Source organism: Arachis hypogaea, chromosome 18 (genome assembly GCF_003086295.3).
Source record: "Arachis hypogaea cultivar Tifrunner chromosome 18, arahy.Tifrunner.gnm2.J5K5, whole genome shotgun sequence".
Classification (NCBI taxonomy): domain Eukaryota; kingdom Viridiplantae; phylum Streptophyta; class Magnoliopsida; order Fabales; family Fabaceae; genus Arachis; species Arachis hypogaea.
In genome coordinates, this window is record NC_092053.1 from 70,324,944 (window position 1) to 70,350,942 (window position 25,999).

Below are 25,999 nucleotides of genomic sequence, written 5' to 3' on the forward strand. Positions count from 1 at the left end.
TTCTAGTTAACCCTTTCTATGAGGAATGTGTTTTGATCGAAAGAGGCAAACTAGAAAAAAAAATTAATCACAATATTACATTAGAATAAGCTTAATTAATATGATGAAAATTTCCAAGAAACTCATTTTTAGAACACTACCCCAATTGGTTGAAATTTTTTTTTTTAGAACTTGCTTGAGTTATATATGTTGTGGATCATATTTTGAGCTAAGAACACAAGCATGTGAGTTTTGAGCCTAATTGTATGGTTACATCATATAACCACTTATTTTCATTCTTGTGTGCATTATTCTCTTCCTATGATTGTAATCCTTGATTTGTTTGAATCTTTATGTCCATTATTTTGTGTATACATGCATTTATATGATTGAGGCCATTGTTCATATAGCTCACTTACCCAAATAGCCAACCTTTTATCTCCCATTGTTAGCCAATTTTGAGCCTATGCTTAACCCACTTATTCTTAAATGTTAGCACATTACAAGCCTAAGTGAAAAACAATAAATATCCCTTAGTTTGGATCTTTGATTACCTTAGACTAGTGAGAGTGCTCATTAATTGATTTTGGGGGAGTTGAAAACATTGGGTAGAGATAAAAGTGTATTTTTGTGTTTTGTTGAAAAATCTTGGGAATTGGGTACATACTCATGTATCAATCATGTTTACACCATACACATTAATGTTCTTATATATATTTTAGTTTAAAAAAAATATTTTTGCAATAAAAAGGGGACAAAATACCCCAAAGTGAAGTTCAATAAAAGTCAATGCATATGTGTGATGATTAAAAAGAGAAGACATGAGTGTGTGAGAAAAGTGAAGAATGGGTAGTTAGGTTTGTTTAGAATTGTTTAGGTTGTCATAGGTGGTGCACGAAATTGTAATCTCAGGCAACGACGCCAGAAACTCTGTACGCATGTCTTAATAAATCGTTTTTCATTCACAACTTCGATACAACTAACCAGCAAGTGCACTGGGTCGTCCAAGTAATAAACCTTACGTGAGTAAGGGTCGATCCCACGGAGATTATTGGTATGAAGCAAGCTATGGTCACCTTGTAAATCTCAGTCAGGCGGATATAAAATAGTTATGGAGTTTTCAAACATAAATAATAAATAGATAGAAAATAAGGATAGAAACACTTATGTATATCATTGGTGAGAATTTCAGATAAGTGTATAGAGATGCTTTCGTTCCTCTGAAACCTCTGCTTTCCTGCTGTCTTCATCCAATCAGTCTTACTCCTTTCCATGGCTGGCTTTATGTAAGGACATCACTGTTGTCAATGGCTACTTTTTATCCTCTCTGGAAATTGGTCCGATGCGCTGTCACTGCATGGCTAATCGTCTGGAGGCATCACCCTTGTCAATGGCTGCATCCCATCCTCTTGTGAAAATGGTCCAAATGCTCTGTCACAGCACGGCTAATCATCTGAGGTTCTCGATCATACTGGAATAGGATTCACCCTCCTTTTGCGTCTGTCACTACGCCTAGCACTCGCGAGTTTGAAGTTCGTCACAGTCATTCAATCCCAGAGTCCTACTCGGAATACCACAGACAAGGTTTAGACTTTCCGGACTCTCATGAATGCTGCCATCAATCTAGCTTATACCACGAAGATTCTGATTAAGAGATCCAAGAGATACTCATTGAATCTAAGGTAGAACGGAAGTGGTTGTCAGGCACGCGTTCATAGGGAATGATGATGATTGTCACGTTCATCACATTCAGGTTGAAGTGCGAATGAATATCTTAGAAGCGGAATAAGTTGAATTGAATAAAAAAATAGTAGTACTTTGCATTAATCTTTGAGGAACAGCAGAGCTCCACACCTTAATCTATGGAGTGCAGAAACTCTACCGTATGAAAATACATAAGTGATAATGGTTCAGGCATGGCCGAATGGCCAGCCCCCATGAAAGTCTAAGATAGCATAAAACTGATCAAAGATTTTTAATACAATAGTAAAAAGTCCTATTTATAATAAACTAGTTATTAGGGTTTACAGAAGTAAGTAATTGATGCATAAATCCACTTCCGGGGCCCACTTAGTGTGTGCTTGGGCTGAGCTTGAATGTTACACTTGTAGAGGTCAATCTTGGAGTTGAACGCCAGTTTGTAACGTATTTCTGGCATTCAACTCTGGCTTGTGACGTGTTTCTGGCGTTTAACTCCAGACAGCAGCGTAGAACTGGCGTTCAACGCCCTTTTACGTCATCTAAACTCGGCCAAAGTATGGACTATTATATATTGCTGGAAAGCCCTGAATGTCTACTTTCCAACGCAATTGGAAGCGCGCCATTTTGAGTTCTGTAGCTCCAGAAAATCCACTTTGAGTGCAGGGAGGTCAGAATCCAACAGCATCAGCAGTCCTTCTTCAACCTCTGAATCTGATTTTTGCTCAAGTCCCTCAATTTCAGCCAGAAAATACCTGAAATCACAGAAAAACACACAAACTCATAGTAAAGTCTAGAAATGTGAATTTAACATAAAAACTAATAAAAACATCCCTAAAAGTAACTAGATTCTACTAAAAACATACTAAAAACAATGCCAAAAAGCGTATAAATTATCCGCTCATCACAACACCAAACTTAAATTGTTGCTTGTCCCCAAGCGACTGAAAATCAAATAGGATAAAAAGAAGAGAATATACTATAAATTCCAAACTATCAATGAAACATAGCTCCAATTAAATGAGCGGGACTTGTAGCTTTTTGCCTCTTGAATAGTTTTGGCATCTCACTTTATCCATTGAAGTTCAGAATGATTGGCATCTATAGGAACTCAGAGTTCAGATAGTGTTATCGATTCTCCTAGTTCAGTATGATGATTCATGAACACAGCTATTTTATGAGTCTTGGCCGTGGCCCTAAGCACTTTGTTTTCTAGTATTACCACCGGATACATAAATGCCACAGACACATAATTGGGTGAACCTTTTCAGATTGTGACTCAGCTTTGCTAAAGTCCCCAATTAGAGGTGTCCAGGGTTCTTAAGCACACTCTTCTTTTGCTTTGGACCTTGACTTTAACCGCTCAGTCTCAAGTTTTCACTTGACACCTTCACGCCACAAGCACATGGTTAGGGACAGCTTGGTTTAGCCGCTTAGGCCAGGATTTTATTCCTTTAGGCCCTCCTATCCACTGATGCTCAAAACCTTGGGATCCTTTTTATTTACCCTTGTCTTTTGGTTTTAAGGGTTATTGGCTTTTTTCTCTTGCCTCTTGGTTTTAAGAGCTTTTGGCTTTTTCTGCTTGCTTTTTCTCTTTTTTTTTCGCCATTTTTTTCTGCAAGCTTTATTCTTTTGCTGCATTTTCTTGCTTCAAGAATCATTTTTATGATTTTTCAGATTATCAAATAACATGTCTCCTTATCATCATTCTTTCAAGAGCCAACATATTTAACATTCTAAAACAACAACTTCAAAAGACATATGCACTGTTCAGGCATTTATTCAGAAAACAAGAAGCATTGTCACCGCATCAATATAATTAAACTAAGTTCAAAGATAAATTCGAAACTCATGTACTTCTTGTTCTTTTGAATTAAAACATTTTTCATTTAAGAGAGGTGATGGATTCATAGGACATTCATAACTTTAAGACAAAGTTACTAAATACTAATGATCATGTAATAAGACACAAACATAAGTAAGCACTTAACATAAAGAAGACGAAAAACAGAGAATGTAAGAACAAGGAATGAATCCACCTTAGTGATGGTGGCGCTTCCTTCTTGAGGAACCAATGATGTCCTTGAGCTCTTCTATGTCTCTTCCTTGTCTTTGTTGCTCCTCCCTCATTGCTTTTTGATCTTCTCTAATTTCATGAAGGATGATGGAGTGCTCTTGATGTTCCACCCTTAATTGTCCCATGTTGGAACTTAATTCTCCTAGGGAGGTGTTGATTTGCTCCCAATAGTTTTGTGGAGGAAAATGCATTTGAGGCATCTTCGGGATCACATGGTGATGAGCTTCATGCGTCTCTTGAGATCCATGAATGGGCTCTCTTGCTTGCTCCATCCTTTTCTTAGTGATGGGCTTCTCTTCCTCAATGGAAATGTCTCCTTCTATGAAAGCTCCAGCTGAGTAACATAGATGGCAAATAAGATGAGGAAAAGCTAGCCTTGCCCCAGGAGAGGGCTTTTCGGCTATTTTGTAGAATTCAAGGGAGATGACTTCATGAACTTCTACTTCCTCTCCAATCATGATGCTATGAATCATGATGGCCCGATCCATAGTAACTTCAGATCAGTTGCTAGTGGGGATGATGGAGCGTTGGATGAACTCCAACCATCCTCTAGCCACAGGCTTGAGGTCTAGTCTTCTTAATTGAACCGGCTTGCCTTTGGAGTCAATCTTCCATTGAGCTCCTTCCACACATATGTCCATGAGGACTTGGTCCAACCTTTGATTAAAGTTGACCCTTCTAGTGTAGGGGTGTGCATCTCCTTGCATCATAGGCAAGTTAAACGCCAACCTCACATTTTTCGGACTAAAATCTAAGTATTTCCCCCGAATCATTGTAATATAATTCTTTGGGTTTGGGTTCTTACTTTGATCATGGTTCGTAGTGATCCATGCATTGGCATAGAACTCTTGAACCATTAGGATGCCGACTTGTTGGATGGGGTTTGTTAGAACTTCCCAACCTCTTCTTTGTATTTCATGTCGGATCTCCGGATACTCATTCTTCTTGAGCTTGAAAGGGACCTCGGGGATCACCTTCTTCTTGACCACAACATCATAGAAGTGGTCTTGATGAGCTTTGGAGATGAATCTTTCCATCTCCCATGACTCGGAGGTGGAAGCTTTTGTCTTCCCTTTCCCTTTTCTAGAGGATTCTCCGGTCTTGGGTGCCATCAATGGTAATGGAAAAACAAAAAGCTTATGTTTTTACCACACCAAACTTAGAATATTGCTTGCCCTCGAGCAAGAGAAGAAAGAATAGATGAAGAAGAAGAAGAAAATATGGAGGAGAGGGGGAGGGGTGTATTCGGCTAAGAAGGGGAAGAGAGGGTTGTGTTGTGTGAAAATAAAGAAGAATGGAGGGCTTATTATAGGGAAGGGAGGGGGGTAAGGTTCGGCCATAAGGGTGGATTTTGGGTGGGAAATTGATTTTGAATTTTGAAGGTAGGTGGGGTTTATGAGGTAGGTTTATGAGGAAGAGTGGATGGATGTGAGTGGTGAAGTGGTTATAGGGAAGAGAGATTGAGGTGATTGGTGAAGAGTTTTGGGGAAGAGTGTTTATGGGATTGTGTGAAAGAGGGATGGGAAGAAGTGAGTGGAGGTAGGTGGGAATCCTGTGGGGTCCACAGATCCTGAGGTGATCATGTGGGGTCCACAGATCCTGAGGTGTTCAAGGATTTACAACCTTGCACCAAATTAGGCATGCAAAATGCCCTTGCACACAACTCTGGGCGTTCAGCGCCAAATTGGTGCTTGTTCTGGGTGTTGAACGCCCATTTGTTGCCCATTTCTGGCGTTGAACACCAGAACCATGCTTGTTCTGGGCATTCAGCGCCAGCTCTTCTACAGGATGCAATTCTGGCGTTCAAACGCCCAGATGCTGCCCATTTTGGGCGTTCAGCGCCAGAACCATGCTCTGTTCTGGCATTGAACGCCAGCCAGATGCTTCTTACTGGCGTTTAAACGCCAGTAAGGTCTTCCTCCAGGGTGTGATTTTTCTTCTGCTATTTTTGATTCCGTTTTTAATTTTTATATTTATTTTGTGACTCCACATGATCATGAACCTAATAAAACATGAAAGAACAAGAAAAATAAAATTAGACAAATAAAAATTGGGTTGCCTCCCAACAAGCACTTCTTTAATGTCAATAGCTTGACAGTGGGCTCTCATGGAGCCTCACAGATGTTCAGAGCATTGTTGAGACTTCCCAACACCAAACTTAGAGTTTGGATATGGGAGTTCAACACCAAACTTAGAGTTTGGTTGTGGCCTCCCAACACCAAACTTAGAGTTTGACTGTGGGGGCTCTGGTTGACTCTGTTTTGAGAGAAGCTTACTGTGCCTCTTTTCCATGTTTACAGAAGGGTAACCTTGAGTTGTAAACACAAGGGAGTCCTCATTCAATTGAAGGACTAATTCACCTCTGTCAACATCAATCACAGCTCTTGCTGTGGCTAGGAAAGGTCTTCCAAGGATGATGGATTCATCCTCATCCTTCCCAGTATCAAGGATTTTGAAATCAGCAGGGGTGTAAAGGCCTTCAACCTTTACTAACACGTCCTCTACTTGTCCATAAGCCTGTTTTCTTGAATTGTCTGCCATCTCTAATGAGATTTTAGTAGCTTGCACCCCAAAGATTCCCAGTTTCTCTATTACAGAGAGGGGCATGAGGTTTATCCCTGAACCAAGGTCACACAGAGCCTTTTCAAAGATCATGTTGCCTATGGTACAAGGTATTACGAACTTTCCAGGATCCTGTTTCTTCTGAGGCAATGTCGGTTGATCCAGATCACTTAGTTCATTGGTGAACAAGGGAGGTTCATCTTCTCAACTCTCAATACCAAATAATTTGGCATTCAGCTTCATGATTGCACCAAGGTACTTGGTAACTTGCTCTTCAGTAACATCCTCATTCTCTTCAGAAGATGAATACTCGTCAGAGCTCATGAAGGGCATAAGGAGGTTCAATGGAATCTCTATGGTCTCTAGATGAGTCTCAGATTCCTTTGGTTCCTCAAAGGGAAACTCCTTATTGATCACTGGACGTCCTAGGAGGTCTTCCTCACTGGGATTTACGTCCTCCCCTTCCTCTCCAGGTTCGGCCGTGTTGACTATGTCAATGGCCTTGCACTCTCCTTTTGGATTTTCTTCTGTATTGCTTGGGAGAGTACTAGGAGGGATTTTAGTGATCCTTTTACTCAGCTGGCCTACTTGTGCCTCCAAATTTCTAATGGAGGACCTTGTTTCATTCATGAAACTTACAGTGGCCTTAGATAGATCAGAGACTAAGTTTGCTAATTTAGAGATATTTTGTTCAGAGTTCTCTGTCTGTTGCTGAGTGGATGATGGAAAAGGTTTACTATTGTTAAACCTATTTCTTCCACCATTATTAAAGCCTTGTTGAGGCTTTTGTTGATTCTTCCATGAGAGATTTGGGTGATTTCTCCATGAGGGGTTATAGGTGTTTCCATAAGGTTCACCCATGTAATTCACCTCTGCTATTGCAGGGTTTTCAGGATCATAAGCTTCTTCATCAGAAGATGCCTCTTGAGTACTGTTGGATGCAACTTGCATTCCATTCAGACTCTGAGAAATCATATTGACTTACTGAGTCAATATTTTACTCTGAGCCAGTATGGCATTCAGAGTATCAATTTCAAGAACTCCCTTCTTCATAGGCGTCCCATTACTCACAGGATTCCTCTCAGAAGTGTACATGAACTGGTTATTAGCAACCATGTCAATGAGTTCTTGAGCTTCTGCAGGCGTTTTCTTTAAGTGAATGGATCCACCTGCAGAGGTATCCAATGACATTTTAGCTAATTCAGACAGACCATCATAGAATATGTCTAGGATGGTCCATTCTGAAAGCATGTCAGAAGGACACTTTTTGGTCAGTTCTTTGTATCTCTCCCAAGCTTCATAGAGGGATTCACCTTCTTTCTGTCTGAAGGTCTGAACATCCACTCTAAGCTTACTCAGCTTTTGAGGAGGAAAGAACTTGGCTAAGAAAGCCTTGACCAGCTTATCCCAAGAGTTTAGGCTATCCTTAGGTTGAGAGTCCAACCATACTCTAGCTCTGTCTCTTACAGCAAAAGGGAAAAGCATGAGCCTGTAGACTTCAGGATCTACTCTATTAGTCTTAACAGTATCACATATCTGCAAGAATTCAGTTAAGAACTGAAAAGGATCTTCAGATGGAAGTCCATGAAACTTGCAGTTCGGCTGCATCAGAGAAACTAATTGAGGTTTAAGCTCAAAATTGTTTGCTCCAATGGTAGGAATGGAGATGCTTCTTCCATGTAAATTGGAATTAGGTGCAGTAAAGTCACCAAGCATCCTCCTTGCATTATTATTATTTTCAGCTGCCATCTCCTCTTTCTGTTCGAAAATTTCTGAAAGGTGCTTGCTGGATTGTTGTAATTTAGCTTCTCTTAGTTTCCTTTTCAGAGTCCTTTTAGGTTCTGGATCTGCTTCAACAAGAATGTTCTTGTCCTTGCTCCTGCTCATATGAAAAAGAGGGACAAAAAAATAATAATAGGGATCCTTTTTACCACAGGTATAGAGGTTCCCCCGTGTGAGTAGAAGAAGAAAAGAATGTAATGTAAAGAAAGAAACACAAGGGTAAGGAGAGCAGAGATGTGGGATGAAGAGAGGTGTTAGTAGATGAATAAATAAATAGAAGGAGATGAGAGAGAAGGAGAATTTTCGAAAATTATTTTTGAAAAAGAGTTAGTGATTTTCGAAAATAGTTTTTGAAAAAGGTTAGTAATTTTCGAAAATTAAAATCAACAATTAAATTAATTAGTTAATTAAAAAGAAATTTTGAAAAAGAGGGAAGATATTTTCGAAAATTAGAGAGAGAGAGTTAGTTAGGTAGTTTTGAAAAAGATAAGAAACAAACAAAAAGTTAGTTAGTTAGTTGAAACAAATTTGAAAATCAATTTTGAAAAGATAAGAAGATAAGAAGTTAGAAAGGATATTTTAAAATCAAATTTTGAAAAAGATAAGATAAAGAGATATTTTTGAAAAGATATGATTGAAATTAGTTTTGAAAAAGATTTGATTTTTAAAATCACAATTAATGACTTGATTCACAAGAAATCACAAGATATGATTCTAGAACTCAAGGTTTGAATCTTTCTTAACAAGCAAGTAACAAACTTGAAATTTTTGAATCAAAACATTAATTGATGATGTTATTTTCGAAAATTAGGAGATAAAGATAAGAAAAAAATTTTTGAAAAATATTTTTAAAATTTTCGAAAATAAATAAGAAAAATGAAAAAGATTTGATTTTTGAAAAAGATTTTGAAAAAGATAAGATTTTTAAATTGAAAATTTGATTTGACTCATAAAAACAACTAGATTTTAAAAAGTTTTGAAAAAGTCAACTCAAATTTTTGAAATTTATGAGTGAAAAAGGGAAAGATATTTTTTTTTATTTTTGAATTTTTAATGATGAGAGGGAAAAACATGAAAAAGACTCAATGCATGAAAATTTTGGATCAAAACAATGAATGCATGCAAGAATGCTATGAATGTCAAGATGAACACCAAGAACACTTTGAATGTCAAGATGAACATCAAGAACTTCTTTTTGAAAAATTTTTAATGCAAAGAAAACATGCAAGACACCAAACTTAAAAATTTTTCATGTATAGACACTATGAATGTAAGAATGCATATGAAAAACAAGAAAAGACACAAAACATGAAAACATCAAGATCAAACAAGAAGACTTACCAAGAACAACTTGAAGATCATGAAGAACACTATGAATGCATGAATTTTTTGAAAAATGCAAGATGAATATGCAATTGACACCAAACTTTCAACTTGACTCAAGACTCAAACAAGAAACATGAAATATTTTTTATTTTTATGATTTTTTTTTGGATTTTTGTATATTTTTTCGAAAAAACATATAGGAAAAAGAAAATAAGGATTTCAAAATTTTTTAATATGAATTCCAAGAATCTTGTATTCTTAGTCTAAAGCTCCAATCCGAGGGTTAGGCATGGCTTAATAGCCAGCCAAGCTTTAGTATGTAACTCAGACATGCCACGGATGACATTCCAATTAACTTGCCTCTATGCTGATGGTTGGAAGCCCCTATCCAAAAGAATTAGACATGGCTTTACAGCCAGCCAGGCTTCAACATGCTTCATGAAATTCTAGAATTCATTCTTAAAAATTCTGAAGAAAAATATATTTTTGAAAAGATTTATTTTTTTTCGAAAACAGATGAGAAATTTTTGAAAGGTTTTTGAAAAATTTTTGAAAATAAAACAAAAAGAAAATTACCTAATCTGAGCAACAAGATGAACCGTCAGTTGTTCAAACTCGAACAATCCCCGGCAACGGCGCCAAAAACTTGGTGCACGAAATTGTGATCTCAGGCAACGGCGCCAGAAACTCTGTACGCACGTCTTAATAAATTGTTTTTCATTCACAACTTCGATACAACTAACCAGCAAGTGCACTGGGTCGTCCAAGTAATAAACCTTACGTGAGTAAGGGTCGATCCCATGAAGATTGTTGGTATGAAGCAAGCTATGGTCACCTTGTAAATCTCAGTCAGGCGGATATAAAATAGTTATGGAGTTTTCGAACATAAATAATAAATAGATAGAAAATAAGGATAGAAACACTTATGTATATCATTGGTGAGAATTTCAGATAAGTGTATAGAGATGCTTTCGTTCCTCTGAACCTCTGCTTTCCTGCTGTCTTCATCCAATCAGTCTTACTCCTTTCCATGGCTAGCTTTATGTAAGGACATCACCGTTGTCAATGGCTACATTTTATCCTCTCTGAAAATTGGTCCGATGCGCTGTCACTGCATGGCTAATCGTCTGGAGGCATCACCCTTGTCAATGGCTGCATCCCATCCTCTTGTGAAAATGGTCCAAATGCTCTGTCACAGCACGGCTAATCATCTGAGGTTCTCGATCATACTGGAATAGGATTCACCCTCCTTTTGCGTCTGTCACTACGCCCAGCACTCGCGAGTTTGAAGTTCGTCACAGTCATTCAATCCCAGAGTCCTACTCGGAATACCACAGACAAGGTTTAGACTTTCCAGATTCTCATGAATGCCGCCATCAATCTAGCTTATACCACGAAGATTCTAAGTGTTTGACAAAATGCTTGGAAGGATGTTAGAGTAGATTTTGAGCATTCTTGGCTTGGAAAGAGTAATTGGGCAATCTTGAGTCATGTAAAACCCAACTCATGTTGGTGATCTAGAGTTGTTAGCAAATATTGTTTCCATTGACGCTAATCTTTTGCTATTTTAATTAGTAAGTCGATTAGGACTTTTGGATTGAGATTAGCTAGTCTCATTAGACTTTCTCCCTATTTGTTGGAGTTGACGTAATGAGATAAATTCTTGTTTATATTTGTGACATGCTTAATTAATCTTGTTTGACATTCTCCCGATGTGTGAGTTAACTAAATGAGATGAATTAGTCATGCATGACTAGGATAGAAAGCCTATGATCTCAATCCATTGCCATGAATGTCTCTCTTTATTACGTGCTTTCTTTAATTATTTGCTCAATTTACTTTTCTTGTCTTTTTATTTTATTGCCCCTCTAATCAAACTAAACCCCTCTCTTTTTACCCCATCATAGCCAATACGCAAGCACTCCATTGTATCCTAGGGAGACGACCCGGAGTCTAAATACTTTGGTTATAAATTCATTGGGGTTTGTACTTGTGACAACCAATATTTTTTATTGAGGGGATTATTGATTGGTTTGGAAACTATACTTTACAACGAGACTCCATTAGATAAATTCTAAACCGTCAAGAGTCCGCTCATCAGAGGCCAAAAAGCCCACTCCAAGTACTTGATGACTAAATTAGAAAGTGTATAAATAGATGAAAATTTGATTTCATTAGGATCTTTTTCTTTCAGAGCTCTTTTTACCTTCTTTTTAATTTTCCTTTTATTTCTGTTTTAGGAATTCTATGGAATTTTGAGATCCAAGTTTATCTGCTTTTTGTTTTTCCTTCTGTTATTCTTCTTCTGCATTTTTCTTTTTTGTTTTGGTACTAGAGCAATGATGAACTAAAACCCAATTTCATTAGGGGGAGGAGCTCTATTGTAATTCCAATGAATCAATTAAATTCTTCTTCTTCTCAATTCAATTGTGTAGCTATTGGATATCTTCTATTTTGATTTTGAGTTATTCACTCTGGAAGAGGGTTTAATTCAGTGAATGCTTGTATGAGCCTCAGAAGAGGAATCACTTGCATTAGAATTGGAGCTCTATCCTTCACCATTCTCTTGATCAACACTATTTGGGAGGGATTGAGATCCTGAGAGTTAGTGTGGCATATGGATAAGAGAAATGTACTTAACCTCTTCTCATAACAATTAGATCAAAAAATTGGCAAGATTAATTGTGATTAGAGAGATTGGATTGCCAAGGAATTAGGATCTAATCAATTTCAATCCTCCATAGATCTACCAAATGATTGAGATTGGATTGCATTCTGTTTTAATTCCCAGCACTCAAATCCTTTTATTATTCATGCAATTTAAGTTTCCTGGCATTTTAGATTCTGCAATTTAAATTTCTTGCACTTTAAGATTCAGTTATTTACCTTTCTTACAATTTAAGTTTCAGCTCTTTTAATTTGTTGTTCTCAAAGTTTCTGCAATTTACTTCTCCTGCAATTTAAGATTTTGCCAATTTGATTTCTGTACTTTACTTTCTTGCAATCTACTTTCTGTTAATCAAATTATATTCAAATCATCAAATGTCTGCTTAACTAAATTCATTACCCAACTAAAATTGCTTAATCTATCAATCCCTGTGGAATCGACCTCACTTTTGTGAGTTTTACTACTTGATGCGACCCGGTACACTTGCCGGTTAGTTTGTGTGGAATCGATTTTCCCTCATCAGTGGATGAGAAACAACCCCATCAAGAAAAGCCTATTGAAGAGCTCAATTAATGCCAAAATGTCAACATGAGAACTTTTAATGAATACCGGGTTCTTAATGAAGGGAGGCACCTAGACAAGATTGAGTACGACATGAGTACTCAAGCTAGGCTCAATTATTTGATTGGTTTTATGCCTCAGCTGAACTCAAGAATACCAAAGTATGAGGACACTAGCGAAAAGATTGAATCAAGAGAAGTAGAAAGAGCTCGACGCAATAAAGCCAAGATACGGAAAAAGATGGAGGATGTAGGGTTTTGGAAAAAGGTAGTAGGAAAGCAGAAGGAAAAAGATGGCACAAGTAGCCAACAAGGAGGGAATCAAGAAGAAGAGAGGAAGAAAAGGGACAAGCAAGCTAAAGAATGAAAGGTGGAATTGCTCCTTGTTTACCAAATTTAATAAGGAAGAACTTGCTTCCAATGTTTTCTGTTTTATGAGTTTGCTTTAAGTTTAATTCATTTGAATTCTGTTTATTTGTTTCCTTTACTTTTCGTTTGAAGTGTGCTAGTTTAAGTGCTTGTCTCACTTTTATCCTGCTTGAATGTATGTCTTGTCCCCTTGACTTTGATTAAATAAAAAGAAAATGTTTGACACAGAAAGAGTAAATGTCCAAGTTTGGTAGGAAACAGAATAAGGTTGAGTGGTGGTATATGTTTGATTGTTTAGCAAGCTCACTAATAAGGATGAAGGGGAGGATGTCCCTTAAGTATGAACTTAGTTGCTGTTTGTGAAACCTTAGTAAATAAACATCCTTGGAAGAAAGAAAGAACAAAAGGAAAAGAAAACAAAGAATAAAGCTAAGCACCAATAGTTTGAACCTTGAGGCATGTGTCTGTGGTGTTTTTGTGCAAGGATCTGCTTGGATGAGTAAGTTCTTAGGAGTGCTTCATCACTTGATAACTTAGGTTAACTAACTCGGGATTGTCAACTGAAAATTCACTATCAAGAGCAACCTTGTCACAAAACACTTAGCAACCCAAAGAGGTGATGGACACCAAGGTCTAAAGAATGAATGACAAACCTTGTGCCTGTGGTGTATATGAGCTGAGGAGAGGCTTGGGTGATTAAGTCCTTAGGGGTGTTTTAACACCTAGCACCTTGAACCAACTGGTTCGGGAGTGTTGACTGAAAGCCTACTCTAAAGAGTTGCCTCAAACACAGAACACTAAGCTGCAGATGAAGAATAAGTTTCTAAGCAAAAGAAAAACAAAAATTAAATCCCAAGGATTATTAAATAACAAGGTTTCATAGCAGCACCTTAGCTAGTACTTAAAGGGACATTTCACACCTGGAAACTAATAAAAGTTGAGTTGCAAACATATCCTGCATAAAGCCCCATGAACCAAATTTAATTGCTTTTTGATAAGGGCATACATTTCTCTCTGTTTACATTCATTCTTCTCATGAATTGTTGCTTGCTTGGGGACAAGCAAGATTTAAGTTTGGTGTCGTGATGCCAAGGCATCTTAGGCTAGTTTCACTAGCCTTTTTCACTTGTTTTCATTAGGTTTTATGCACTTTCTTGAGCAATAAGTAAGTATTCGGATAAAAATTTCATGCAGACCTTGATTCAATCAAGCATGGATAAATTGATGCATTTTCATTAGATTTATGCTAGATTTACTTATTTGTTATAAATGTTGCAAACATCTTGTGATTATAGCAAACTTTGATGCATTTGTTTGGTTGATAATAGGTGGAAGGAAGCAGAGGAATGGCAAGGAAGAGGCAAGGGAAGCAACATTGGTGGCCAAAGTTGGCTCACCAACATTGCCTCAAACGTTGAGGAAGAGGGTCATGCAACGTTAGTGGCCAAAGTTGGCTCACCAATGTTGCTAGGCAATGTTCTACAAGGGCTTAAAGTGCAACGTTGGTGGCCAAAGTTGGCTCACCAACGTTGCTGGAAACGTTCTTACAAAAAGGGGGTGCAACATTGGAAGGAACGTTGGCTCACCAACGTTACCTCCAACGTCTTCGATGAGATTCAAAGTTGGAGCTGAGAAAATTGCCTTGTATGCGTACGCACAGTGTTGTGTGCGTACGCACAAGAAGAAAAATTTCAAGTGTGCGCACGCACAAGGCAGTGTGCATACGCACATGCATGCAACGTTGGAGGTAACGTTGGGAAACCAACTTTGGGTCCAATGCCTGCGATAAAAATTTCAAATCTAGAGTTGGAAAATTTGCTGTGACGTGTGCGCGTCGATGACGCGTATGCATGAACGTGAATTTTAACCAATTTCGCGAACGCGTGGATGAACGAACGTTGGTGCACCAACGTTGGGTCAAACGTTAGGTGCAACGCTCAATCCTTTTTCAAAGAACATTTGACCCAACGTATTCCTGTAAACGTTGATCACCAATGTTGATGCTGACTCCACCATAATTGGGCACCTATGCAGAGTAAGAACGTTAGTTTACCAACGTCCCTTCTCAACGTCATTGAGAGCCACTTTAACTACTTCAACAAAGGCCAAAAGCCCAATCAAAAGACTTGAAGACTGAATAAAGAAAGTGTATAAATAGTATAGAGTTTAAGTTAGTTAGAGGTTGGAAGCGAGGGACCCAAATTGGGAACTCTGTAATCATTTTCTTTTGTACTTTCTTTACTTTTCCTGCATTTTCTTTCTTTTTGATTTGAATTGAGCTATGATGAACTAAACCCCATTTCATTGGGTTAGGGAGCTCTGTTGCAATTCAATGGATCAATTGTAGTTTTCATTCTTCTTCTTCTTTTTTTTCTCTTAATTTGCTTGAAAGCTTTTGATCTTCATCAAATTGAGCAATTGTCTCGGAAGAGAAATTGTTCATACTTGGATTTTCTCTGAACCTTGGAAGAGGAATGAGGAAATCATGCTAGAAATACTTTCTCACATTGGATTAGGTTGGGGGTTGGATGGCTAGAGTGACATAAGATCCTACCAATACTTTGATCTATGAAAGTGTGTGGTATAATCAGTGACCAAACTTCATCTCTTCCCATGAGAAATTAAATCAAGGAATTGGGCAATTGTTCAAGCTTAGAGAGATTGGATTGCCAAGAAATTGGGATTCAATCACCTAAGATTACCAAGAGATCAATGAATGCATTGATTGAGGAAGAGATATAATGAACTTGATCCGGAGAATGTAACATCTCCTAAGCCCAATGAACTTGATGAGGGAAAATCGATTCCACACAAACTAACCGGCAAGTGTACCGGGTCACATCAAGTAGTAAAACTCACAAAAGTGAGGTCGATCCCACAAGGATTGATGGATCAAGCAATTTTAGTATGGTGATGAGTCTAGTTAAGCTGACAGTTGGTGAATTGAGTGAAATTTGATTAACAGAATGTAAAGTGCTGAAGGATTAAAGGGCAGAATGTAAATTGACTGAAACTTAAATGGCAAGAAAGGTAAATTGCTGGAACTTAAAGAGCACAAAACCAAAGGGGCTGAATCTTAAATTGTAAGAAATGTAAATAACTAAATTTTAGAGTGCAAGAAATTAAAATAGCAAAATCTAAAGTGCAATGAAACTTAAATTGCATGAATAATAAAGGGAATTGGGTGCAAGGGGTCAAAACAGCAGTAAACAATTGCAGATTAAAGTAATTCAGAGAGATCTAAATTGAAGAAATTCAAAGAAAATGGTTCATCAGGGATTAGAGATATGATAATCCATCATGAATCAATTGAGTCTCAACTCGTTTCTCAATCATATGAGTAGATCTATAGTGGATTGAAATTGATTGGATCCCAATTTCTTGGCGATCCAATCTCTCTAATCACAATCAATCTTGCCAATTCCTTGATTTAATTGTCATGACAAGAGTTAGAGCACATTCTCTTATCCATAAGCCACACAGATTCTCAAAACCTTAATTCCTCCTGAATGGTGTTGGTTAGGAGAATTGTGAAGGATAGAGCTCCAATTCTAATATAGGTGATTCCCCTTCCGAGGTTCACACCCACATTCAATTGAATTAAACCCCCTTCCGGAGTGAATAATTCACAATCAAAACAGAAGATATTCAATAGCTACACAAATGAATTAAGAAGGAGAAGAATTTTGTTGATTCATTATGATTACAATAGAGCTCCTCCCCCTAATGAATTTGAGGTTTAGTTCATCATTGCTCCAATCAAAACAGAAAACAAAGAAGTTGCAAAAAAATTGCAAAAGAGAAAAAATACAAAGAGAATTAAGTGTAGAGTTTCCCAATTGGGATTTTGACTCAATAGCCTTTTAGATCTCAGATTTGCCAACCCCCTTCTAAATCAAATTCTTCTCTATTTATACAATTTCTAATTTAGTCTTCAAGTCCTTGGATTGGGATTTTTGGCCTTGTTGAAGCAAGCTGGAACGGGTCTCGGTGATGTTGAAGAGGGGTAATTGGTAATTTTTGTTAGTGATCTGCATGGGTGCTAAATTTTACTGGTGCTGGTGTCAACGTTGGTGCTAATGTTTGTAAGAAAACGTTGAGTAAAATGTTGGATGGAAGAAGGATTTTGAAAGGAATGAGCGTTGGCACCAACATTTGACTCAATGAGTGTGTTTGGCCAAAATCTGCATCCACACGTACGCGTGGCCTACGCGTACACGTCGATGCAAGTTTTCCAACTCCAAGTTTTGGGCTTCCTATTGCGTACGTTGGGGGTAGCGTTTGTCCACCAACGTTACCTCCAACGTTGGCTTGGTCACGTGTACGCGTGACCCACTTTTGCCATTTCACGCGTACGCGCAGCTCACGCGTATGCATGAATTTCACTTTCCCGCGTATGCGTCGCCCAAAATTTTCTCAGCTCCAGTTTTTAAAACTTTTCGAAGACGTTGGACCCAACGTTGGATTGCCAACGTTGCCTCCAACGTTGCCTACTTGTGCGTACGTATACCCCGTTGTGCGTACGCACACGAGGTAGTTTTCTCAATTTTAGATTTCAGTTTTATTGAAGACGTTGGAGGTAACGTTCGTAAGCCAACATTCCCTCCAACGTCTGCACCAGCAACTGCAGAACTTTGCACTTCTTGCCCCAACTTTTGGGGTAACGTTGGGAGCCAACTTTGGCCACCAACGTTACTTCCTCTGCTTCACTTCTTCCCCTGCTTTTTCCTCTTCTTTCTTGCTTCTTTTTTGCCTTTTCTTCACCTATTATCAATCAAACAATTGCATCAAAATTTGCTATAATCACAAGGTATTTGCATCATTCATAACATCAAGCAAAATTAGCATAAAACCTTATGAAAAAGCACATAAATACCCATGTCTAATTGAACTAAGTGATGCATGAAATTCCAATCCAATTACTTACTTATTATGCAAGAAATTGCATGAAACCTAATGAAAAATGCTTGTGAAACTAGAATAAGATGACTTGACATCACAACACCAAACTTAAATCTTGCTTGTCCCCAAGCAAGCAGTAAAACATGAGAGAAATGAATGAAAACAGGCATCTATGTCCTTATTTGAAAGCATTCAGTCTAGGTTCATGGGGTTTCATGCAGGATTTTTTTGAAGCTCTACTTTTATTGGTTTCCAGGTTTGAATTGTCCTTTAAGTATTAACTATGGTTTGCTGCTGTGACCCTTATTATTCATCATCCTTAGTGTTTGATTTTTTTTTTGTTTGTTTTTCTTCTGCTGAGAAACTTATTCCTCACTTGTAGCTTAGTGTCATGTGTTGCAGCAGCCTTTTTAGCTTTTTTTCAGTCAACACATATTCACTACAGACACTTGGCTCACAATTCTTCTTAAGACATTGGTGCCCAACACCTCTTTGGGTTACTAAATGTCTTGTAACTAGGTTACTCTTGATAGTGGACTTTCGGTTGATAATCCTGGGTTAACCCAAGTTACCAAGTTTTAAAATACTCCTCAGAACCTAATTATCCAAGCAGATCCTAGTAGAAAAGCACCACAGGCATGTGTCTTAAGGTCCAAGCTATTGGTGTCTAGCTTTATTCTTTGTTTCTTTCATATTTTTTTGTTGCCAATTCTTGGCATTTTTTCCTTTCCTTCTTACTCTTTCTTTCGTCCAAGGATATTTATTTACTAAGGCTTCACAGACAGCAGCTAAGTTCATACTTAAAAAGGATACTCTACCCTTCATCTTTATTAGTGAGCTTACTAACAATCTAGCATATACCACCACTGAACTTTATTCTCATTCCTATCAAATTGGACAATTTCACTTTCTGTTTCAACATTTTCTTTTATTTATGCAAAGGGGAACAAGACATAAATTCAAGCAGATGAAAATGAAGCAGACACTTAGACTAGCACACTTATTTGACAATTAAAGATAGTGAACAAAGTGAATGTAAACAAAGGTACACTAATCAGAAGGGGTACCATTAGACTTCCAACTAAATCACTTCAAGGCATAAACAGTTGAGTAACAATACAGCCTTTTGGCATCCTCTTGCTTAGTCCTTCATCATTCTCTTTAGCTCTTGTGCTTTCCTTGATGACAATGTATAGTACTTCCAAAAAGTTGAATGATTTTCTGCACTGATAGTGGAAGTTGTTTGTCCCCCAAGCACTTGAAAAATGGTTAACATGCACGAATGTTTGTAGGCTTTTGAACTTACTTTGGTGTGTGAACACCAAACTTAGTTCCTTGACAATGTTTCTTATGCAGCAGATTAATCACATACATGAAACCCTGTGCTTTTATTAAAGAAAACAAACTATAGACTAGAAAGCAGACAATGGTTGAGTAGTTTCCCTTATTGTTTGGAGCCAGTGACCATTTACGCAGAGGGTTGAAATGTGTTTTTAATGAAATTTTTGGTGGAACACCAAACTTAGCACCCTACATTCACCCTTGAATTGTTTTGGTGTGTAACACCAAACTTAGCTACTTGCAATACAGATAAATCTACCTAACTTTCTTATTGAAGTAGTAAAGGAAAGGAGAGTTACCTCTGGTTGGGTTACCTCCCAACAAGCGCTCTTTTAATGTCATTAGCTTGACATCCTCCATTCTTGTTCAACCCAGTTCATGAATGCTCTCCTCTTTGTTCCAAGGTCCTCCCAGATAATGCTTAGTTCTGTGACCATTTGCTGTGAATGTGTCCTTTGTAGCTTCATTCAGAAGTTCAATGCTTCCATATGGAGAAACCTTGGTCACCAAATAAGGGCCAGTCCATTTAGACTTGAGTTTCCCAAAAAAAATCTTGAGCCTAGAGTTGTATAACAGCACTTGTTGCCCTAGCTCAAACTTTTTCTTGTGATCTATTTATCATGCAATCTTTTAGCTCTCTTCTTGTATATCTTGGCATTCTCATAAGTTTCCAATCTGAACTCATCCAGCTCATTGAGTTGCAATAGCCTTTTCTCTCCTGCTGCTTGAGAGTCAAGATTGAGGAGCTTAGTGGCCCAGAAAGCTTTATGTTCGAGCTCCACAGGAAGGTGACATGATTTGCCATAGATTAGCTGAAAGGGTGACTTTCCAATTGGGGTTTTGAATGCGGTTCTATATGCCTAGAGGGCATCAGCTAGCTTTTTGGCCCAATCTTTCCTTGTGATCCTCACTGTCTTTTCTAGGATTCTCTTCAGCTCCCAGTTAGCTAATTCAGCCTGGCCATTGGTCTGAGGATGATATGGTGTAGCCACTTTGTGGATTGCTCCATATTTGTGGAGCAGCTTTTTCATTTGGCTATTGCAAAAGTGGCTGCCACCATCGCTAATAAGGCCTTTAGGCACCCCATATCTGGTAAAGATATGTCTCTTAAAAAATTGAAGAACAATTGGTGCATCACATGTGGTTGTGGCTATAGCCTGCACTCATTTGGAGATATATTTCACTGCTACTAATATGTATTTGAAAGAATATGATGGGAAAAAGGTCCCATAAAATCTATGCCCCAAAGATAAGACAGCTCTACTTCCAAAATGAAGTTTTGAGGTATTTCATTCCTCCTTGTTAGTCCTCCAACTCTCTCGTATTCATTGCATTGGTGCACAAATTCTCTAGCATCTCTGAATATGGTTGGCCAATAAAATTCACTTTCAAGCACTTTAGCAGCTGTTCTTTTTGACCCAAGGTGTCCACCATAAGCTGAACCATGACAATGCCACAATATGTCTCTCATTTTATTTTCAGGAACACACCTTCTTATCATTTCATCTGGACATCTTTTGAATAAGAAAGGTTCATCCCACAAGAATTTCTTGGCTTCATTGAGCAACTTCTTCACTTGTTGCTTGGTGAACTCTTGAGGAATCCTTCTTCCCACCTTGTAGTTTGCAATATCAGCAAACCAAGGTGCTTACTGGACTTGAAGAAGATGTTCATTTGGGAACTTCTCATTCACTGGTTGTGGTGCATTTTGATTGATTTCTTGTGGTAGTCTAGATAGATGGTCTGCAACTTGGTTCTCACTTCCTTTCCTATCTCTCACTTTAATGTCAAATTCTTGTAGCAATAGCGCCCACCTGATAAGTTTTGGCTTGGCATCCTGTTTAGACATGAGATACTTGAGAGCATCATGATTAGTATATTCTATAACTTTTGAACCAATCAAGTATTGTCTATTACTTGTATAGTATATAACATGATGCAACCTATCTTTCTTTTGCCCCAATACAACACCAATTGTAAAGTCACTTGCATCACATATAAGTTCAAAAGACAATTCCCAATCTGGAGGTGTGATGATTGTTGCTGTAATGAGTTTATTTTTCAAAGTTTCAAAGGCATGCTTGCAACTATCATCAAAGACAAAAGGATTGTCAACCACCAACAAGTTGCTTAGTGGTTTAGCTATCTTTGAAAATTATTTGATGAATCTTCTATAAAAACCAGCATGCCCAAGAAAACTTCTCACTACTTTCACATTGATTGGTATAGGAAGCTTCTCTATGATCTCTATCTTGGCTTTGTCTACCTCTATACCCTTTCTTGAATCCTTATGCCCAAGAACTATACCCCCTGGTACCATGAAATGGCATTTTTTCCAATTCAAAACTAAATTTGTTTCTTGGCATCTTTTCAAGACAAGAGTTAGATCGTACAGACAATTATCAAAAGAGTTACCAAAGACAGAAAAGTCATCCATAAAGACCTCTAAAAATTTTTCTAGCATGTCAGAGAATATGGAGAGTATACACCTTTGAAAGGTTGCTGGACCATTGCATACTCCAAAGGGCATCCTCCTGTAAGCAAAAACTCCAAATGGACAAGTGAATGAGGTCTTTTCTTGATCCTTGGGGTCCACCACTATCTGATTGTATCCAGAATACCCATCCAAGAAACAATAGTAAGCATGGCCAGCCAATCTTTCTAACATCTGATCAATAAAGGGGAGAAGGAAGTGATCCTTCCTTGTGGCATCATTCAGCCTTCTATAGTCAATGCACATCCTCCACCCCATTACTGTCCTTGTAGGGATTAATTCATTCTTCTCATTGAAGATGACAGTCATGCCTCCCTTCTTTGGCACTACTTGAACTGGGCTCACCTAAGAGCTATCAGAAATTGGGTATATGATTCCAGCATTCCATAATTTCATCACCACTTTCTGAACCACTTCCTTCATGGTTGTGTTAAGCCTTCTTTGATGTTGTACCACTGGTTTTGAGTCTTCTTCTAGCAAGATCTTATGCATACAAATTGCAGGGCTTATACCCTTAATATCATCAATTGTCTACCCTAAAGCTGTCTTGTGAGTTCTCAGTACTTCAATCAGCTTTTCTTCATCTTGTATGCTTAAAGAGGAATTGATGATTACTGACAAGGTTTCTTCTCCTCCAAGGAATACATACTTGAGATGAGGAGGAAGGGGCTTCAACTCTTGCTTTGGCACCTCCTCTGTCTTGTCTTCACAAGAGATTTCAATTACATGTTCTTCCCTACCAGCTTCTGTTTCTTCTTCTTGTTCCTCCTGGCCGCTTGTTCCAAGAACCTCTTCCACCAAGTCTTCTACCATTTCTACTCTCATGTGCATTTCTTTCTCATGGGGATATTGCATTACTTTAAAGACATTGATGATCATTTTCTCATCATGCACCCTGAGGATCATTTCACCTTTCTCCACATCAATGGTGGCCCTTGCTGTGGCTAAGAAAGGTCGCCCTAAGATAATTGAGTTGTGTCCCTCTTTTTCCATGTCTAAGATAACAAAATCAGCAGGGAAGATGAATTCCTCAACCTTCACCAATAAGTTCTCCACAACCCCATTGGGTATCTTGAGTGATCTGTCCGCCATTTAAAGTGACATTCTGGTGGGTTTAACTTCCTCTATTGCAAGCTTTTTCATCTTTGAGAGAGGCATCAAATTGATGCTGGCACCTAAATCACAAAGAGCTCTTTCCAATGTCATGTTGCCTATGGTGCATGATATGATGAAGCTCCCTGGGCCTTTGAGTTTTGGTGGAATGCCTCTTTGAATTACTGCACTGCACTCTTGGGTTAAGATCACAGTCTCCTTTTCATTCCAACTTCTTTTCTTATTGATGAGTTCCTTAAGGAAATTTTCACACAATGGCATTTGCTCCAAAGCTTCAGCAAGTGGGAGGTTAATTTCCAGCTTCTTGAAAACCTCTAGGAACTTGGAAAATTACTGGTCATTGACCTCCTTTTTCAACCTCTGAGGATATGGTAGAGGTGGAATATATGGCTCCACCTCCCTCTTTTTCTCTTGTAATTGCTCTTCCACAACTTGTTTTCCTTTCTTTAGTGCTTGTGATTCCTCCTCCTTCTTGGAACTTTCTTGATCATTCTTGTCCTTTTCTGCTTGTTTCTTGTCAGCACCTTTGTCATTTCCCACAGTCCTTCCACTCCTTAGTTGCACAGCTTTACATTCCTCCCTTGGATTAGGGATTATATCACTTGGAAAAACATTAGTTGGCCATTCGGCTTGTCTGGCCAATTGCCCCACTTGTCTTTCAAGATTCCTCATCGTGGCCTCTTGTCGCTCTTGTACTTTGATTAGGCTTTCTTGTACTTTGGCTAGACTTTGTATAGTCTGAGCAAGTGGTTGTAATGTTGCTTCAAGAGTTGAGATCCTGGTTTCCTGATGGTCAATGGGTGGTATGTTGGAGCATGATTGTTGTTGCTGGAAATTACTTGGGCTGTTAAAGTGGTTGTTTTGTGAGTTGAATGGTGGTGTGGAGAAGTTATTTTGGTGAACTTGTAAATTGTTGTGGGGTTGCTGGTATGAGTTTTGTGGTTTTTTGTATTGGTTAGTGTTCATACCATGGGTTGAGCTAGGCGAGCTGGGTTAGATGAAGACAAAAATGACCGACCTCTTATAAAGGTTGGTCGACACCAACCTCTTCCCAAAGAGCTTGGCCAAATTGCTACAAGGGCCCAAGTAGGCCCAAAGCAGAAGATCACAGCCCACCTAAAGGCGGCTGACCAAAGATAAGGGGACTCACCCTCAAAAAATAAGATAGGATAACTAATTTATCTCAAGAGAAGGTCACCCCACACCACTATAAATACACTGGAAAATCCAGGTATAATTCATACTCTGATTCTACACAAAAAACCTGCTAAAAGCCCGTGCTAACTTAAGCATCGGAGTCTTTTGCAGGTACCACCACCCTCTGGTGAATCTAAGATCAGCAGCACCATCAGATCCAACAAATCGGACACGATAGCTCCAGCCACCATAGCAGATCTCATCCGAGATTAACCTTCAGTTTCAGGTAACCCTCGAAACATTGGCCCCGTTGCCGGGGAACCTGGAAGTCATCCCATCATCATGGAAGACAACCTCGACAACGATCACAACTCTGGCTTGGAAGACAGAACGCCACATAAGAACACAGATACCATACCAAAGGACACACCTCAAAATAAAGGAGATAAATAACCCTCAAACACAGAAATCTTGGAAGCTATCCGTGAGCAATAGCATCGACTAAAATAGCTTGAACAAGAAGCCGACCGACAGCGGGAGGCTAAGCGAGATCATGAAAGCTAATGTTCCGAAGGACTTCAAAGCCCCCGACATGACTCTGTACGATGGTACGTCTGATCTAAGCCATTATCTCAGCAATTTCAGAAGTCGGATGTGTCTTATGGACGCCTCAGATGCAATCCGTTGTAAAGCTTTCCCTACTACTTTGACCAAGACGGTAATAAAGTGGTTTGACAGTTTGCCACCAAGGTCAATAGCAAGCTTCGATGACCTCGCCAAGAATTTCCTAGCTAGATTCTCCATCCAGAAAGACAAAGGCAAGCATGCCCCAAGCCTGCTAGGGATTAAGCAAGGAGATCGGGAAAGCCTCCGCAACTACATGGAGAGATTCAACAAAGCATGTCTGGACATACAAAGTTTGCCGACAGAAGCAGCCATCATGGGTCTCATCAATGGCCTACAAGAAGGACCCTTTAGCCACTTTATATCCAAAAAGCACCCAACATCTCTAAACGAGGTACAAGAGCGGGCAGAAAAGTACATTAATATGGAGGAGAACTCTCAATTAGGAGAAACCTCAAAATCCGGACTCTCCTGCCCATCTCGGGACAAGGATAAAGAGTCCAGGAAAAAAAGAAGACCAGCCTACTGAAAAACCTGGAAAATACCACAACTACACCGCCTCAGGGTGTCTCTTGTGGATGTTTACAGAGAGATATGCAACACTGAGAAGATCCCACCCCCTCGTCCGATTAAACATAAAAGAAGAGGAAGTCGAACAGAATATTGCGAATACCACCGAGTCTACGGGCACCCTACTAACGAGTACTATGACCTAAAGAACGTTATAGAAAAGCTAGCCTAGGAAGGAAGACTAGACAGGTTCCTAGCCAACAAAATAGATGAACCAAAAAGGAGAAAAAGGGATGAAGAGGTCGGACGAGCTGGACGTCCCCCTCACACCCCCGAGAGGCATATTCACATGATAAATGGAGGATTCACAGGAGGAGGGATCTCAAAGTCGTCACGCAAAAGACACCTTAAGGAGGTATACCATGTTAGAGGAGGGGATAGGTCAGTTGACCTCCCCACTATTACATTCACTCAAGAAGACGACGCGGGCATCATCCCAAGGCATGATGACCCCGTGGTGGTTACCATAATACTTGCCAATGCCAATCTCCATCGAACGTTAGTTGATCAAGGAAATCCTGCGGATATACTATTCAAGTCCGCCTTCGACAAGCTCGGCTTACAAGAAAAAGAGCTCAAAGCATATCCAAATAACCTATTCGGGCTAGGAGATGCCCCAATTCAGCCGTTGGCGTACATCCCATTATACACAACCTTTGGGAAAGGAACTCGGTCTAGGACGTTAAGAATAGACTACATTGTAGTCGACATGAGCTCAGCCTACAACGCTCTCAAAGGTCGGACAACATTAAACCAACTCGCTGCTGTGGTTTCCACTCCACACCTATGCATGAAGT

At 38.9% G+C, this 25,999-nt stretch overlaps 1 non-coding gene across 1 annotated transcript; it reads left to right on the plus strand.

Moving 5' to 3' along the window:
- Positions 1-7,561: 7,561 nt before the first annotated feature.
- On the plus strand, positions 7,562-7,669 carry LOC112774862 (small nucleolar RNA R71). The gene has a single exon (XR_003189320.1). It is a non-coding gene; the product is annotated as a small nucleolar RNA R71 (small nucleolar RNA).
- Positions 7,670-25,999: the final 18,330 nt, after the last annotated feature.